Below are 14,937 nucleotides of genomic sequence, written 5' to 3' on the forward strand. Positions count from 1 at the left end.
AAATGGGAAAGGACACATGTGAACCGTCCCTTAAGGAAGCTTCCTGGAAGCTGACATATGACACTCTGCTTACATCTCATTGGCCAGAACTGAGTCAGATGGCCCCACTTAACTGCAAGGAAGACTGGGAAATGTAGTCTTGATTCTGGGTAGCTGGGTGAGCTAAAGCTCAGGAGTTTTAATCCTGTAGAAGAGGGAGAGCAGATACTAGGACCCATTCAGCAATCTCTCTGGCATAGATAATCTTGATACTAATCTCAATCACAGTTCATTAAAACTGGAAGTGAGACAGAGATTTGCTAGGTCAACCCCTCCTGCTGAACCATTTATACAAGCTCTGTTTCTAACAGGCACTTAAAATGACTCCAGAGACTAGATATGAACCCGTTGTGCAGTTCCCCTCCTGCTCCCCCCTTCCCCCACATAATAAACAACAGCCAGTAGAATTGGGTGGAATGGGTGAACTTGCATTTTTTTTTAAATGTCCGCTTCAAAAGCCAAAGAAACACAAATCTAAAAGGTTACCGTTGGGGAAGCTCATCTATTAGTTCCCCAAAGGAGGATCTTCAAGGTCATGATTAGCAAGTACTAAGTGTAGACCAGGCATGGGCCTTTAACAGGTGGGGTCTTCCAGCTCCCAGAATCGGTTTTCGTTTTTCCCCTTTCTTTCTTATTTTTAAAAATATTCATGCCCTGATGAGCAACGAATTCCCCAGAGCAGAATGGAGATGACCCCATGGAGCACTGGGCTCTGTTGATGGGAATTGCTTTTACCTTCTGGAAAGAGAATAGGCCACAAAGGATCAATCTTTTCTCTGTTGTATCTCTTTCAAGTTGAACTGCATTGGACAATGAGTGGATTAAAAAAAAATCCTGGGGCCTGGTGTGCCTCAGATGTATTTGCCAATTTTAACATCATTCTCTAAGTTATATAAAACTGGAGAATAAATGTCCAAGCCTTCTGTATGGTGAGCAGTTTACTTCCCAGGCAGGGATCACATTTGTAACAAATTTCCTCAGAGATGCATTTTGTAAGTGAAGTGAAGAAATCATTAGCAAAGCAATATTTGAAGAAGCAGACTGGCCCAGTTCTGAAAGCAACTCTATTTTAACCTTTAAAAGATATCATTTTACTTACTAGGCTGCTTATTACAATTACACAGTGTTTTTCTTGGCCCCTGGCTCCATTAAACATATGTTTTATAGCAAGTTCTCAATTACATTATCCTGACAGGCTGGCTCAGAAGGACATGTTATAAAGGAGAGAGACTGCAAAGTGGTAAACTGGCCCTCATTAAGTTTATAGTTTTATTACCTTGTTTAGGGCACTTTTTCTTCCCTTCCTCTCACCGGCTTTCTTTCGTGACATTTAATTTATAAGAAGCAAGGGGCCGCGCTTGTCCTCCTGGCTGGCAAACTTGCTTCCGAGGGTCTTTCGAGGGACGTGCATTTCACTCCGTTGTGCCCGTCCCATCTCCCCGCGTCCCCTCCCCTACCTAAGTTGGTTTTCTTCCCCCAAAGTTTATCTCCCTCCCCCACCTAAGTTGGTTTTCTTCCCCCAAAGTTTATCTCCTGTGTCAGTACCCTTTCGGTGTTAAACGTCAGTGGACCATGCACTTCGGTCGAAGGCTGGTTGCTCTTAGATGGAGAGGAGATCTTCATAAGCTTGCAAAATGCACTTAGATCAACGAACGTTTAATAAGTGATGTGCATTACCTCTTCCAGGTGGCCGGCTTCGCTGAGCCATGCGAGACAGCTCCCGCCCCAGCCCACAGTCAGCCTCTCGGAGAGGTGGAACTGGATGCACCGCAGTGCTCAGGTCAGCTGAACTATTTTAATTTACAGGACATTACACATGCATAAACGTATTTATATCTCCATCCTCCGACAAGGGAATTAAATCAGCTTGAATTTATGTAAAATGTGTTATCGCTATTGGACGGGGAAGGAGCATTGTGCTAAGAAGCTCAAACATCATCTGGCCACTGCTAATTATAGGCATGGAAAAAATGGCTGGTGGTTGCTTCTGAACCCAGACAGAATCTATGCATGTTGATTATGAAGAGCTATTAGATATTGATAGGTTAGGATTTATTACTGAAAGTATAAACCAATTGCTCTGGATTGGATGGTAGTCGGACACTGGGGAATGGGTCTTGGAGCTGTTAGCCCAGGGTAATCTATCAGGAGGAGGGGAGTGTATTCTATCAATTAAGGAACAAGCAATTCTACTGATTTGCTATTGGCAGACTAATAGAGGTAATGGGTTTCCTAGACAGTCCAGGTACTGTATAGCCGAGTTGGGGAAGATAGTGACATTAGACAAATAGAAGAGCAGTTCATTAAACCTGAATGAAGGCTGCGATGGGGCGAGAGAGCTGGAGGACCCTCGGCTCTGGCATGTCCTGTGTGGGGGCCCCTCAGGCAGGGAGCGGTGGCCGAGCCGACAGGAGTGTGGATCCCTTTGCCACGGGTGCACGCAGCCAGCTGGGATACTCACGGGGTACTCACGGGAACCCTTTGGTGAGAAAACGTCTTAGCAGTGTGTATCACCAAGCTCGTGCCACAACAGCGCAGCGTTAAAAACAACCTTGACATCTGAGTGGCTCAAACAACAAATATTTATCAGGGGTCTGTGGGCTGTTTGGGGTCTGGCTGATCCTGGCTCAGGCTGCAGGGCACACAGGCCTCGATCCCATGCGTCTCACGCTAGTGCCCAGGGTGGCGGGGCAGCACTGAGAGCGTGTCCTCATGGCTTTGGCAGAAGCACACAATTCCAAGTGAAACTCGGCAAGCACGTTGCAATCTCTGCTAGAGTCGTAGCCACTGACATCCCATTGGTCGGAGCAAGTCACACCAAAGGAAGTCAAGCCGAAGTCCGGGGGCGGGGAAGCCTGCTGAGCTCATGGCAAGGTGTGAATGTGCGCTCTTTTATTAAGGGGGAGGGAGGAAATGGGGTCAGCAATCTGATCCCTCACGTACCGTCTTCGTTACGGGGCGCTTCCTGTGGTTGTGGCTGACCCTTCTTCTGCGGCCACCGCTGGGCAGTGCGGCGCTCGTCCCTTTGTCTTGAGAGGCAGAGTTTGTCTTTTATCTGGCTCCGACTCAAGTGCTTGCGGAGTTGGTGTCTACTGCGGCACACATACCAACATGGCTTGTGAAGTTGAACCCGATTTTGATAATGAGAACTTTGCACGATTGCCAGTTTTTATGGCGTAAGTTACCCCAGTTAGCCCCTCTGCTCTCCCAAATAGGCATCCTATTTGCTTCCCATCAGCAAAGCCTGGCGAAGCGAAGGTCGTGAAGGTGTGGCTGCAGCCCATTTGGAGGGAGGCAGAGAGGACAGCGAGGGCCGCCGCACTCAGAAGGGATGGTGGGGGACCGTGGCTGGGAGCTCTTAGTCTGTCGGGTCCCAGGGTATGTGTATACGTTCGCGCTAGTCTCCTAGCTGTTAGCTGAAGTTTACCTGAACGTAAACTGCGTGAAGGCAGAGATTTTTGTCAGCTGTCTCCATTGCCATAATCCCTGCATTATAACCAGGTGTTGGTACATAGTGGCCTCTCAGTATGTATTAATTGAATGAATGAATGAATGAATGAATGAATGAATAACATAGTGAAAGCAGAGAGTTCTCCTTCTGCGATGACCATGGCCTCTAATGATGTCCAAGCTTAGGTTGTGCATAGCGAGCTTATAGCTTCTTTCCATTTAAGGGGTTGGAGGGGTGACCTTGCAGGGTTGGGGAGTGAAGAGGAACGGATCATGGAAACTTGGCTTGGAGGCAAGGGTACGGGGAGGCTAAAGGGAGGGCTAAGAACATTTGCTCTTTGTCCTGTCATTAAGTAGCAGGTGTCTTGCAGCTCACTGTCCCCTCCCCAGAGACTTCTCAACTGGCCCTTCGGTAAGGCCTGTAGAAACTGCCAGGCCACAAAAATAAAGCATAAAACATGTTCGAGTAAAGAAGCCAAAAGAGGGGGCATCTTGATTCTAGCAGGCTAAGCAGAAATTATGACTTGTTTGCAGGGGTTAGGAAAATAAAAGACTTAGGTCTAGCCTGGCTGCAGTGAACAGGCAAACAAGGGGGTAAAACAGCAAACAGCCCAAAGGGGAAGCTCGACCACACCGTAAACTTCTCCGGGGCAGGACCATAGTTTTTCGATCTGGTCACTTTAGAGCCTAACCCAGAGCCCGCCACACAGTAGGTGCTTCATAAAGAGGAACCACTCAACTGCTATGTGCTACCGTGTGGAGGGCGATCAGGGGATGGGAGAGGAACAGCTGGGAGGGAGAAAAGGAGCCGTAAGGTTGGACTGACCTCAGGCACCAAGATTTCTCTGGTTAGAATGCAATTTCCTGGCTTTCACCCAATAAATAGAACAGGCTGTTTGGTACCACGCTTTTAAACACACACAACAAATTCTATACCATCTGCATATTGTAACCCACGTTCCTTGAACAAGGCCCCTGGTCGAATCACACTCTTTTCTGCCTCCACCACCCCTTTCTCAGCCCATTCTCTGGGACATTTCCATGCAACCTGGATCCTAATTCCTGAGACTCCTTACCTCGTCCTCGTCTCTCTCGGCAGCTTTGAGCTTTGGGTCTCTCCACCTGGCAACTCCCAGACTCCTTATTACCAATTTTCCCCAAAGCGACCTCCTCAAATTTCCCCAAGCCCCTCTCCCCCTTCTAGAGCCCCTCTCTTAATTAATTGCTCCAATCCCCTGAGATACCTTGTCTTCTCTTTCCTCATCTCATGCCTAATTAACAGCATCCTGTCGTTTTTTTACCCTAAATATTTCCTGAATCCATTTCCTGCTCACCAGCCCCTCGAACGCTGCCCTGGCTCTGGCCCTCGTCATCTCTTGCTGGTACTGTCCCACTAGCCGACCACCTGGTCCCCTGCCTCAGGTCTTAGCCTCTTCCTGTCTATCCTCTTCGCTGCTGCCAGAGGGGTCCTATTTAAAATGCAAATCCGGCCTCGGAGGTCCCCCTTCTCCTGTCACCTCCAGGGTAAGCGTAAGCTCCTTAGGAGCACAGGAGGTCTTTCCTGCCTGCCTACCTACCTTCTCGGCTTCAGCTCCTGCTGTTCCTTGCCTGATACTTAGTGCCCTGGAGGCAATGAATGGTTCAGGGTTTGTTCTCTGCACGCACTTTAGTTGTTTTAAGTCTCTTGGCCTCTTGCTAAGCTGGACTGCCCTCTCGTCAGCTTCTTCTTCTTTTTTTTTTTTTTTTTTTGCCCGGCTATCTTTATTTACCCTGCAGCTCTCTGCCATGGCGCCATCTCTTCTGAGTGGGTCGAGGTGTTCCTTCTCTGGGGCCCCACGGCACCTGTGCGTTCCTCAGCGATATTTAAATAAACGTCTTTACCCTTCTGCCAGCCTCACCAGGCTATGCACTGTTCAAGGACGAGGCTCTGCTTTATTCCTCTTGCTCTCTCTGGCACCCAGCCCAGCACTGCTGCCTAGAAGGTGCTCGGTAAATCCTTGTTGGGCGGACCAGATCTGACTGGGCAGTTTCCTTGTCTTTCTTAACTCTGATTTACCAGCCTTCAGTGGTAAGTCAGACTGAGGTGGAGGTTTTCTTTTGGAGCCTAAAATTGGTACATTTGTCATTGTACACTTAACCAAAAAAGAAAAAAAAAAATCAACTTTGATGTTTTTGGAGGCTGTGTTTGAAGTTGAAAGGTTGACGTATGCATCGTGATATAAAGTAGTGGTCTTTTCAAATGATTTTGCTTCAACCTTCCCAATAAAACAAATGAACTGTGTTCATGGGATTTCGATGTGCTGGTTTTTCTTTGACACTAAAATGAAATGAATGTGCAAAGGCACAAAAACAGTATGTATCCTCAATTGGATAAAAGCTCACCTTTATCTCCCTTTGACCCTTTTATTTTCACAATACTAAAGAAATATTAAAAATGGTTGGGGCTGGCGAATTTTAGAAAAGCCATCAGTTCCCACTCACTTTGCACCTGGTTGCCCTCGCGTAACCTTGAGCTCCTCTTCCTCTCCCCTCTGCAAACACTTCCCAGAATTGGCTTCCTTGTGCTTTCTGAAGCCCACAGTCGACATCCACACAATGGAAAGCCCTCTGCTCCATGATCTTTTCTTGGAATCCAGTCCCCTGGGGCTCATGTGGGCTTGATCTAATCACCGATCAATGTCTCTGGGGGAGAGCTGCCACGGAAAGGTCTGCAGGAACCCTGGCTTGCCTCCCTGCCAGACCAGACAAGAGGGGCTTTGAGCAGAGGCACATCCAGGTTCTAACGCTAGGAAGGTGGCCCTGGGGGATGTGGCGGGGGGGTGCCATTCGGTGGTGCGGAAGGAAGCACAGAGAAAGCACCCCCCTTTGACTATATTCTCTTCACTGCGTTTCTTTCACACTGTTTTATCTCAGGATGACAGTCCATAAGCACCATGGCCACCTATTACCTAAAAATTGTTGAAAAGGTACTACTTTTGGAGAATAAGCTCAAGGGAAACCACTGACCCCCTTGCTTCCCTCTAGATTTGCAAAGGGCCTGGGGGATTTAGTTTTGGGTCCACGTTTGTGTGCGTGTGTGTGAATGTGTGGGTCCATGTGTGTGAGCTTATGTGAAAGTACGTGTGGGTTTGTAAATTGTGTGTTCGTGCACGTTTGTAAGAACATGTGTTCACGTGAATGTATGTGTGTGTTTGTGAGTGTATGTCTGTCTGTGTGTTTGGAGATACAGAGTCTTGAGAAGAAACTCCCTCCCTCTGCCTCCAATTGTTCTCCTGCTACGATGTTCTAAGGTGGCGGCACCGCGTGACTAACTGCCTGGCGATCTCCATCGTGTCCCATCCCATCATCCAGATAAGTCTACACCCAGGTACAAACCACGTGCTTTTGATTCCTACTTCCAGCTGTGTTTGCTGTCTCCAGGTTCTTCTCGTGGACACGTGCTAGGGCTGCCTCTGGCCTCGTAATGAGTTATTAATGACAGGAACCAGGAAGAAAGGAGGTATCTGGCGACAAGCCCTGGAAAGCCACTTGAAAGAGTAAGAAGGCTTAAAATAGTAGGCAGGCTGTATGGCTTGGGAAAGTCTCTGGGCTCAAGAGATGGTAGCTGTAATTTTTTATAAAGGCCTTGTAGCCATAGGTCTGGGTGGGAGCATGTGGGTAATTAAAGGCACGGACGGGGGCAAGAGACACTTGCTAAACAGGTGGGAAGGTGTGTTTCCAAAAAATATTTCACAGCAGTATCTTCTCTTCTATGTTTTTTTGCAATGTCATCTTGTCATTTGTCTATTTATCCTCCCTTCGAATCTGGGCTGAACTGTGATCTATTTGGAACAAAGTAATGTGACAAAAATGACACCACGTAACTTTTGAGGCTGGGCCTTAAGAAACCTGCCATTGACATCTTCACCTCTTGGAGCGCAGCCTCTATGCTGTGAGAAGCTCAAGCCATGTGGAGAGGCCCAGGTGGAGGAGAGCTGAGGTCCTCCGTCAACAGGTCCCACGGGCTTCCGGATGACGTGCAGCACCACCCCCCTGCCGCATGAGTTAGCCATCTCGATGCTTCCGTGCAGCCGAATCCCTGCCAGACTGTGGCCACAACCAGTACCACCCAGAGCAGAAGAATAGCCCAGCAGAGCCCAGGCAACCAGCAGAATTATGAGCAATGCTGAATGGTCGTTGTTCCTTGAAGATGATAAGTTTTGAGGTGGTTTGTTATGCAGTTTATAGGGGGGTTGCTGCTGTAGATTGAGCTGGGTGGAAAACAGGCTTTCTTCACACTTGCCAGAGAGCGACCCAAAATTAAGTTATACAGATGATAAAAGGCAAATGATACAAGGCACAATTCGTTCATGTTTTTCTTTATGGGGAAGCAGTGTTCAAATCTTTAACCTTCATATGACACGGACTAGCTAAAGGAAAATGTGAATAGTGGTCATTTGTGAGCAATGGCTGCTTACCTATATTAAACATTTCCACAATGAACATTTATTATCTCTGTCACAAGATAAAATTTTATTAAAAACAGCTAACGGGCTTCTTATTTCGCTTTTCTGAAAATGGAATAGTACCTTAAGGCAAGCTACACCTCACACTGTGAGGAAGGCCGGGGAATTTTTTCTCTGACAGCGTTAGCTTTTACTTAATTATTAGAAGGTTCTAATGAGGACCTCATTTGCCTAGTTTTCAATACTCAAAAATCCTTTTTATTTAGAGTGAATAGATTAAAATTCTTTGTCAGCTTGAAATGTGAAATCCTCCTTTTGAGTCAGTCTTAGTTAAGTTAGATCATAGATTTAGATGGGTTCAGAGGGAACAGCTCGTGGGCTGGCAGGGTGCAAGGCTCAGGACATTTTTTTCATTCTACTTTTAGTCATTTACTACCGGCATCTGCGTCAGTGAATGCCCACACCTTGGCCTCACCTCTCTTCCCGGAACGGGCCTAAACGGCTTTTGCAGCCCCTGGCAGGTATGTTGGGCCCATGTGTCTGTATTCTGGCAAATCGGAGGGCTCATTGAAACTTACTTCCATCCTCCATCCTCATTTCCAGTTCCGCAGAGCCTTGGGGTCACAGGGTGAAGATGGTAGCACCACCATGTGGAAGGGGGTCTCTGAATGACCAAGTGGAGCATGCCAGAGCAACCATCCACCTCAATAACCTGCAATGGACTTGAGCATGAAATAGATCTTTGTTATGCCAAGCCCCTGAGATTTTCTTGTTATTCCCTGAGTGATGCACATTTACAATTGTAAAGTGCTTTACCTTTACAAATGTGTTTTCGTAGACGTTATCTCATCCGACACCCACAACAGCTCTGTGATCTCGGAAGGATGAACCCATTGCACAGGGGAGAAAACTAAAACAGAGAGAGGTAGATTCCTTGCTCTAACAATGTTGTCTGGTCAGTAAATGGCAGCACGTGGACTTGTCTTCAAGTTTAATATATCTTCGTCTTCCCCTACTGCCTTTCTCTAACTCAGGTCTGATTTGCTATGCGAATTTCATTCGGACTCTAGTCTCTAGAGCTAAACATCACAGAGCAGTGCTTTACCTTCCTCTTTTTCCATGAAGGAAGTCAAACTACAGTGATTCCTCTCTGCAAAGTCAATGTAAATTTGGCAGTCATTTCCTCGTGCTCCCCGCAGTAACTCAAACAATGAAATGGATTGTTTATGCCAGCATTTCGAAAAATGTGGTCTGGTAACCCTAATCCTGAGAGATGGCTAGTGTAAAAAGGACTTCAGATCAAACACTTCTGTTCAATTCTGGATGCTATACGCATTTTGGAGATAAACTGTATTAGCATGTAAACACTCTGAGAAGTCCTGCAATTAAAGCATTTGTTCTATAGTATGACACTTCTAAATATTGTTCTACAGAACTTAGTTTTGGTAACTCTGGTTTAGATATTTAATTCCTTGAATATAAGAAATGGGATTAAAAGATATTTTGCAGTTCTCTTTTGTCCCGTGACTGCATTATATTATCTCTTTTTTATTCTCTTTGTTTTTCTAAATTATTCTCTAACCAAACTATTTTTAATCAAATTCCTATGTTCTCTCTCTTCCTCTTCCTTTATTTTCCCCTCCCCATCACCTCTTCCCTTTTTTTCTCCTCTCATTCTTCTTTTCTGCTTCTTGTGATTTGTCATTGTTGTCTTCATTTTCTAAAATGTTTGGCTCCTGTCTTAGTCTCTTCAGGTGGCTATAACAAAAAAAATCACAGACTGGGTGATTTATAAACAATAGAAATTTATTTCTCACAGTTCTGGATGCTGGAAGTCTGAGATCAGGGTGTCAGGCTGATTGAGCGAGGGCTCTGCTCCAGGTCTCTGACTTCCTGTTGTAGCCTCACTTGGTGGAAGGGGCTAGGGAGTTCTGTCAAGCCTCTTTTATAAGGGCAGTAATCCCATTCACGAGGGCTCCGGATTTCAACATATGAATTGGGGAAGGGTGTTGGGGAGGAGGTAGATGGGCACATTCAGAGCTTAGCAGCTCCCTACTCTTGTTGTTGGAGAATGCTGCAGAAAAGAGCCATCTGACGTTCCGTAACCATTTGACGCAAATGTGTCACATTATCCTTGGACACAAAATGGATAAATGTAGGTTAAATGGATCACTGTAACTGACAGACCATGGGGGAGGTAGGGATGGTGACCTTTAGCCCCACCTGATTCAACAATTTTAGCAGTGATTGGATGAGCACATTAACAGTAAGTTGATTGGATTTATGAATGACGTGAAGACGGAAGGGCTGGATAAATACACTGCGTGCCAGGATCAGGATCCTTTAAAATCTCAGACAAGGCTGGATTTAACAAGACATCATTTAACAGGGATAAATTTAGAGTTAGGCTCTTAAATCTAGAAACTCGACTGTGTAACTATAGTATCAGATGACATGACTGAGTAGAACCAAATATAAAAAAGTCCTGGGGTTTCTAATTTAGTTGTACATTCAATATATAATCTTGTGGCTTCCATTTAAAAATGGCAAAGTAAAACATTTTAACCCTCAAAACCCACCCAAAACTTAAAAGAAAAAGAAAAAAAAAGGAGAGAAAAAAATCTTTTTATTCAATGAAACCAAAGAAAAATGGCACAACCCAAGCCGCAAAGCAAGCAGCACACATGGCAAATGCTGTGGCTTCCATGCTGAGATGTGGGAGCTTGCTGAGAGTAGAAATATGGATCCCTGCATTATTTTTGGATTAGGAGCTAGGATTAATGTGCCATAACTCTGACAGATGTGGACAACAATGCTTCTGGGAGCAAAGATGGGCCAAAGGAGCGGTCAAAAATGCTTCCAGGAAGACTTCATTACACTCAATGAAAGATGGGGAAGGCAGATTTGAAGGACAAACTTTACTGACATGCTATTTCTAATGTCTATCGTGACGCAGTTCGCTGAGAGAGAGAATGTCAGAAGTGAAGGGTGAAAGGAGAAGGTAAGGGGGGAAACTGGTAATTACGAGGTCTGAACCCAGAGAGCTTCCCACCTACTTGTTTTACTGTGAACTTCACTAAACACTTGAAGTCCAAAACAGTGAGGAGGAATGGCCCCAGGACAGCAGAAACAATAGATTTGATGAACTTTATCAAAGATAAAGCTTATAATCAGTTTGTTGAAGGCAACTGAGAAACCACTTACTTCCTCCTTTAATGGAATGATATTTCCATGCTCTTCCATGGCTCATGGTGACAATATTAGCTTTTAGTATAATTCTCATTCGTTGACTTTGAGCTTGGTCATGTGACTTACTTTGACCAAACATGATGCAAACAGAGCCTCGAAATGTGCTTCCGTAGTCTGGCTAGCCCTGTTGTGCTCCTGTGATTGCAATGAGAGTGAGTAGGCTCCACGTAGCTACTTCCTCTTCACCTGACCTCAGAGTGAGATGGAAAAGACATTGACCTTACAGGAAGCATGAAGACAAGCCCAGCTGAAGCAGAGCGTTCCCAGTCAACTCATAAACTAATGAACAAGTGTTTTGAAAGATGGTGAATTTGGGAGTGGTTTGTTAAACCTCTTTAATGCTGCGAGAGATGAGTAAATACAGCAAAAACAATCAGCGAGGACTCTGAACTCCCCAGTTTCTCCATCTGTCTTCCACTTCACCAATTCTATGATATTCCAACAGGTAGTGACTCCTTTCAAAAACAAGCAGAAAGATGGAAACTATGTATGAAAATCTGTAAAAGAAAATGAGAAAGGAACATTAACAAAAGGAATATAATGGGTATACCGCCATATGAAGAATTATTCACAAAAAATAAAGGAAGATTTTAAATAGGTCTCCATAGGGGTGCCTGGGTGGCTCAGTCAGTTGGGCATCTGCCTTCAGCTCAGCTCATGATCTCAAGGTCCTGGGATTGAGCCCCACGTCGAGCTCTCTGCTCAGCGGAGAGTCTGTTTCTCCCTTTCCCTCTGCCTGCTGCTCCCCCTGCTTGTGATCTCACTGTCAAATAAATAAATAAAATCTTAAAAAAAATAGGTCTCCATATTTCAAAGAAATTATATATAAGGTGATCTCTTAAAAAATAATCTGAGAAGTGATACAGGGACCGAAAGAAGAGATCATGGATCGTATCAATGGAAGGAGATAAAAAGAAAACTAGTAAATAAAGAAAACAGAAAAAAATTTGAGATGAAAATCTTATTACATGCCACATAAACTAGAATGAAATTGGCCAAAAAGTAGGGTAACATTATATATAGGCTTGAGAAAATCAAGTACAAAGGAAGTTAAGTATAAAACTGATTACAAAGAAAAGGATAAATAGAAATTCAACAAAAGAATAATGGAAATTCAACATATACATAATTGATATTCCTAAAAATGATAGAAAAGATATTTAAAGATATTATAGAAGAAAACTCTTCCTAACTAAAGGCAGACATGCATCAGTAAATCAAAGAGCACAGTATGTTTTGGGAAAAAAATCAATATAGAACATTCATGCCAAAATATTATGGTGACTTTACCACAGTTCAGGAATAAAGAGTCATATGAAGAATGAGGCTTAAAAAACAAAAGAGAAATATACAAAAGGCATCAAAGAAGGGCTGACTGGTGGATGTCTGACAGTTCCGCTATATCATTGGCTTCAGTTTTTGAGCTTTGGAGATTAAATTTTCATCTAATAAAATATAAGCCAATCTTAACAAAAATTCCCTTGGAAGGTGTAAAAACAATTTTAGTGATCATTTGCAAAAATAAGTGTGGAAAAATAGAGAAGCATTTGAAAAGGAAGCATGTAAAGGAAAGCTTACCCTACCAGATATTAAAATATAAAATTACAATACTAAAAACAGTGAGATTCTGGTGCCAGGGGAGGTGGACAGAACTCCTGTATAGAAGAGAAATACCATAGGAATTCCTATGAAATACAATAGGAATTCCATTCCTGTTCTTAACTACTTAAAGATAACCCAGTTGTCCTTTAAGTTTTAGCTCAAAGATCATCTTCTCTGGAAAGTATTCTCTTTTCCCTATATTTTCATTGCACCTTATATACACATTCATATCTACTTTAGTCATCTGTCTAGATTGAAAGGTTCCTGAGGGAAGGAACCAGGCTTTTTAACTTGTATCACCAATGCATGTACAGTTCATACCTCAACACTCCCGGTTTGAATTGTACGGGTCTACCTTTATAGAAATTTTTCAACACATATAGTACTGTACTATAAATGTATTTTTCTTCTTTATGGTTTTCTTAATAACGTTTTCATTTCTCTAGCTTACTTTATTGTAAGAATATGGTATACAATACCTGTAACATACAAAATATGTCTTGATTGTTTATGTTATTGGTGAAAACTCCTGGTCAACAGGAGGCTATTAATAGTTAAGTTTTTGGGCAAAGTTTGACATGAATTTTTGACTGCCGAGGGGTCAGTAATCCTAATCCCTTCATCGTTCAAGGGCAACTGTATTAGTTTAGTGCCTGGCAAATGGTAGATACCCAATATTTATTAAATGAATGAAAGAAGAAGTGGTAGATGGAAGAAAGTAATCTTGAATTAGAAGACCTATTTAGTAGATGAAGAGTGGAATTAATAACTTTAAAACTGTAATTTGACATGAATTTTTATGTGAAGGTTCCTAAAAGGAAAAAAATAATGAGTTACTTATTAAGTTTGCTGGATTGTCTACTGGAAACATCACCATTTTCCCTTTTCTCTGTTCTTTCTTGAATTGCAGGTGCTGGAAACCTGGAAACTACTTTTTCTAGATTCACTGGAGCAGGTTCCAGGTTAGAGTTCACCAAGGAGAGGTATGAGATTTGGAAGGCAGAAGATATGCAGAAGCCATTACTGCTCCTGCGGCAGTAGTAGTAGGTATCAGGCTTTGGCAGATGACAAGCATGAGATTTCACTATTAGCTTGTGGACGCTTCTTGTAAATCACCCACTTTAGTGTTGTAGGCTGCTGGTATTTTTGGTGGCAGTTTCCTACATCCTGAACTTTCCTGATTTCTGTATGTCAATGACTTAGCAAGCCTCGAATTCCCTGAATTAACTTCCTCCCTGCTCTAAACAAGCAGAGTGATTTCCTTTAATCGACTGAATTCTGATTGACATATTGCAGAATGAAATGGATTACATGTTTTGGTACATGTTAATTTATGGAAGTCTTCGGTTTTTATGTAGATTATGGTGAATATGTGATTTCTATTTTTAGCTACCCAGCCATCATTTCCCCTGTTAACAACACTTTGACTTTTCTTTTTTGAGAATAAACGTTCTTACACTGTGTGTAGTTTTTTTTAGGATGGTAAATTAGGAGCCCTATTCTATGCTGTAAGCTGAAGAAAACTCAGGAGTTTCTTTCTCTCAGATTCTATGCACCTAGCTTGGGCATGTGACCTAAGCTTAGCAATCAGCAATCAGATTTATTCTTTGGATGTTAGACCTTGCAGAGAGTAACTAAAGGCCCAGTACATTGCTGGAATGCATTTCTTTCAGCAGAAGTGCCCCTGTAAGGCTGCCTAGCTGTTCTTTTTGCCAAGACCTTCTAAGGCTGCTGATTCCTGTACATTTTTAGCTATGTTATTCAGCCTTCTTTTAGATCCTATGATATATGCATAACCTGGGAATCGCATAAAATAGGCATTTAAATTTTATTTCTTGAACATTGAACATTCTAGAAAAATAAATCTTTAGATCATTTTATCAATGAGAGGAATAACATACTTATTTATAATCATATTCTTCCTTCCTATCCCATGCTTCTAATATTGGTAAAATGTTAACTAAGTTAGTGATCTAAATTAGATTTAAACCCAATAATCTAAATTTAATAAAATATGCCATCATTGCTATTAGAAATGGCAAGGGATTTTGCAAAGTACAAGAGAATGTATTTTATCTTCACAATTAGTGGTCTCACTATTAGTGAGATCCTGATCCTGATAATTAATGTCTGCTAATGCCACAGGTGAATT

This window comes from Ursus maritimus, unplaced genomic scaffold (assembly GCF_017311325.1).
Source record: "Ursus maritimus isolate PB19 unplaced genomic scaffold, ASM1731132v1 scaffold_20, whole genome shotgun sequence".
NCBI classification, from domain to species: Eukaryota; Metazoa; Chordata; class Mammalia; order Carnivora; family Ursidae; genus Ursus; species Ursus maritimus.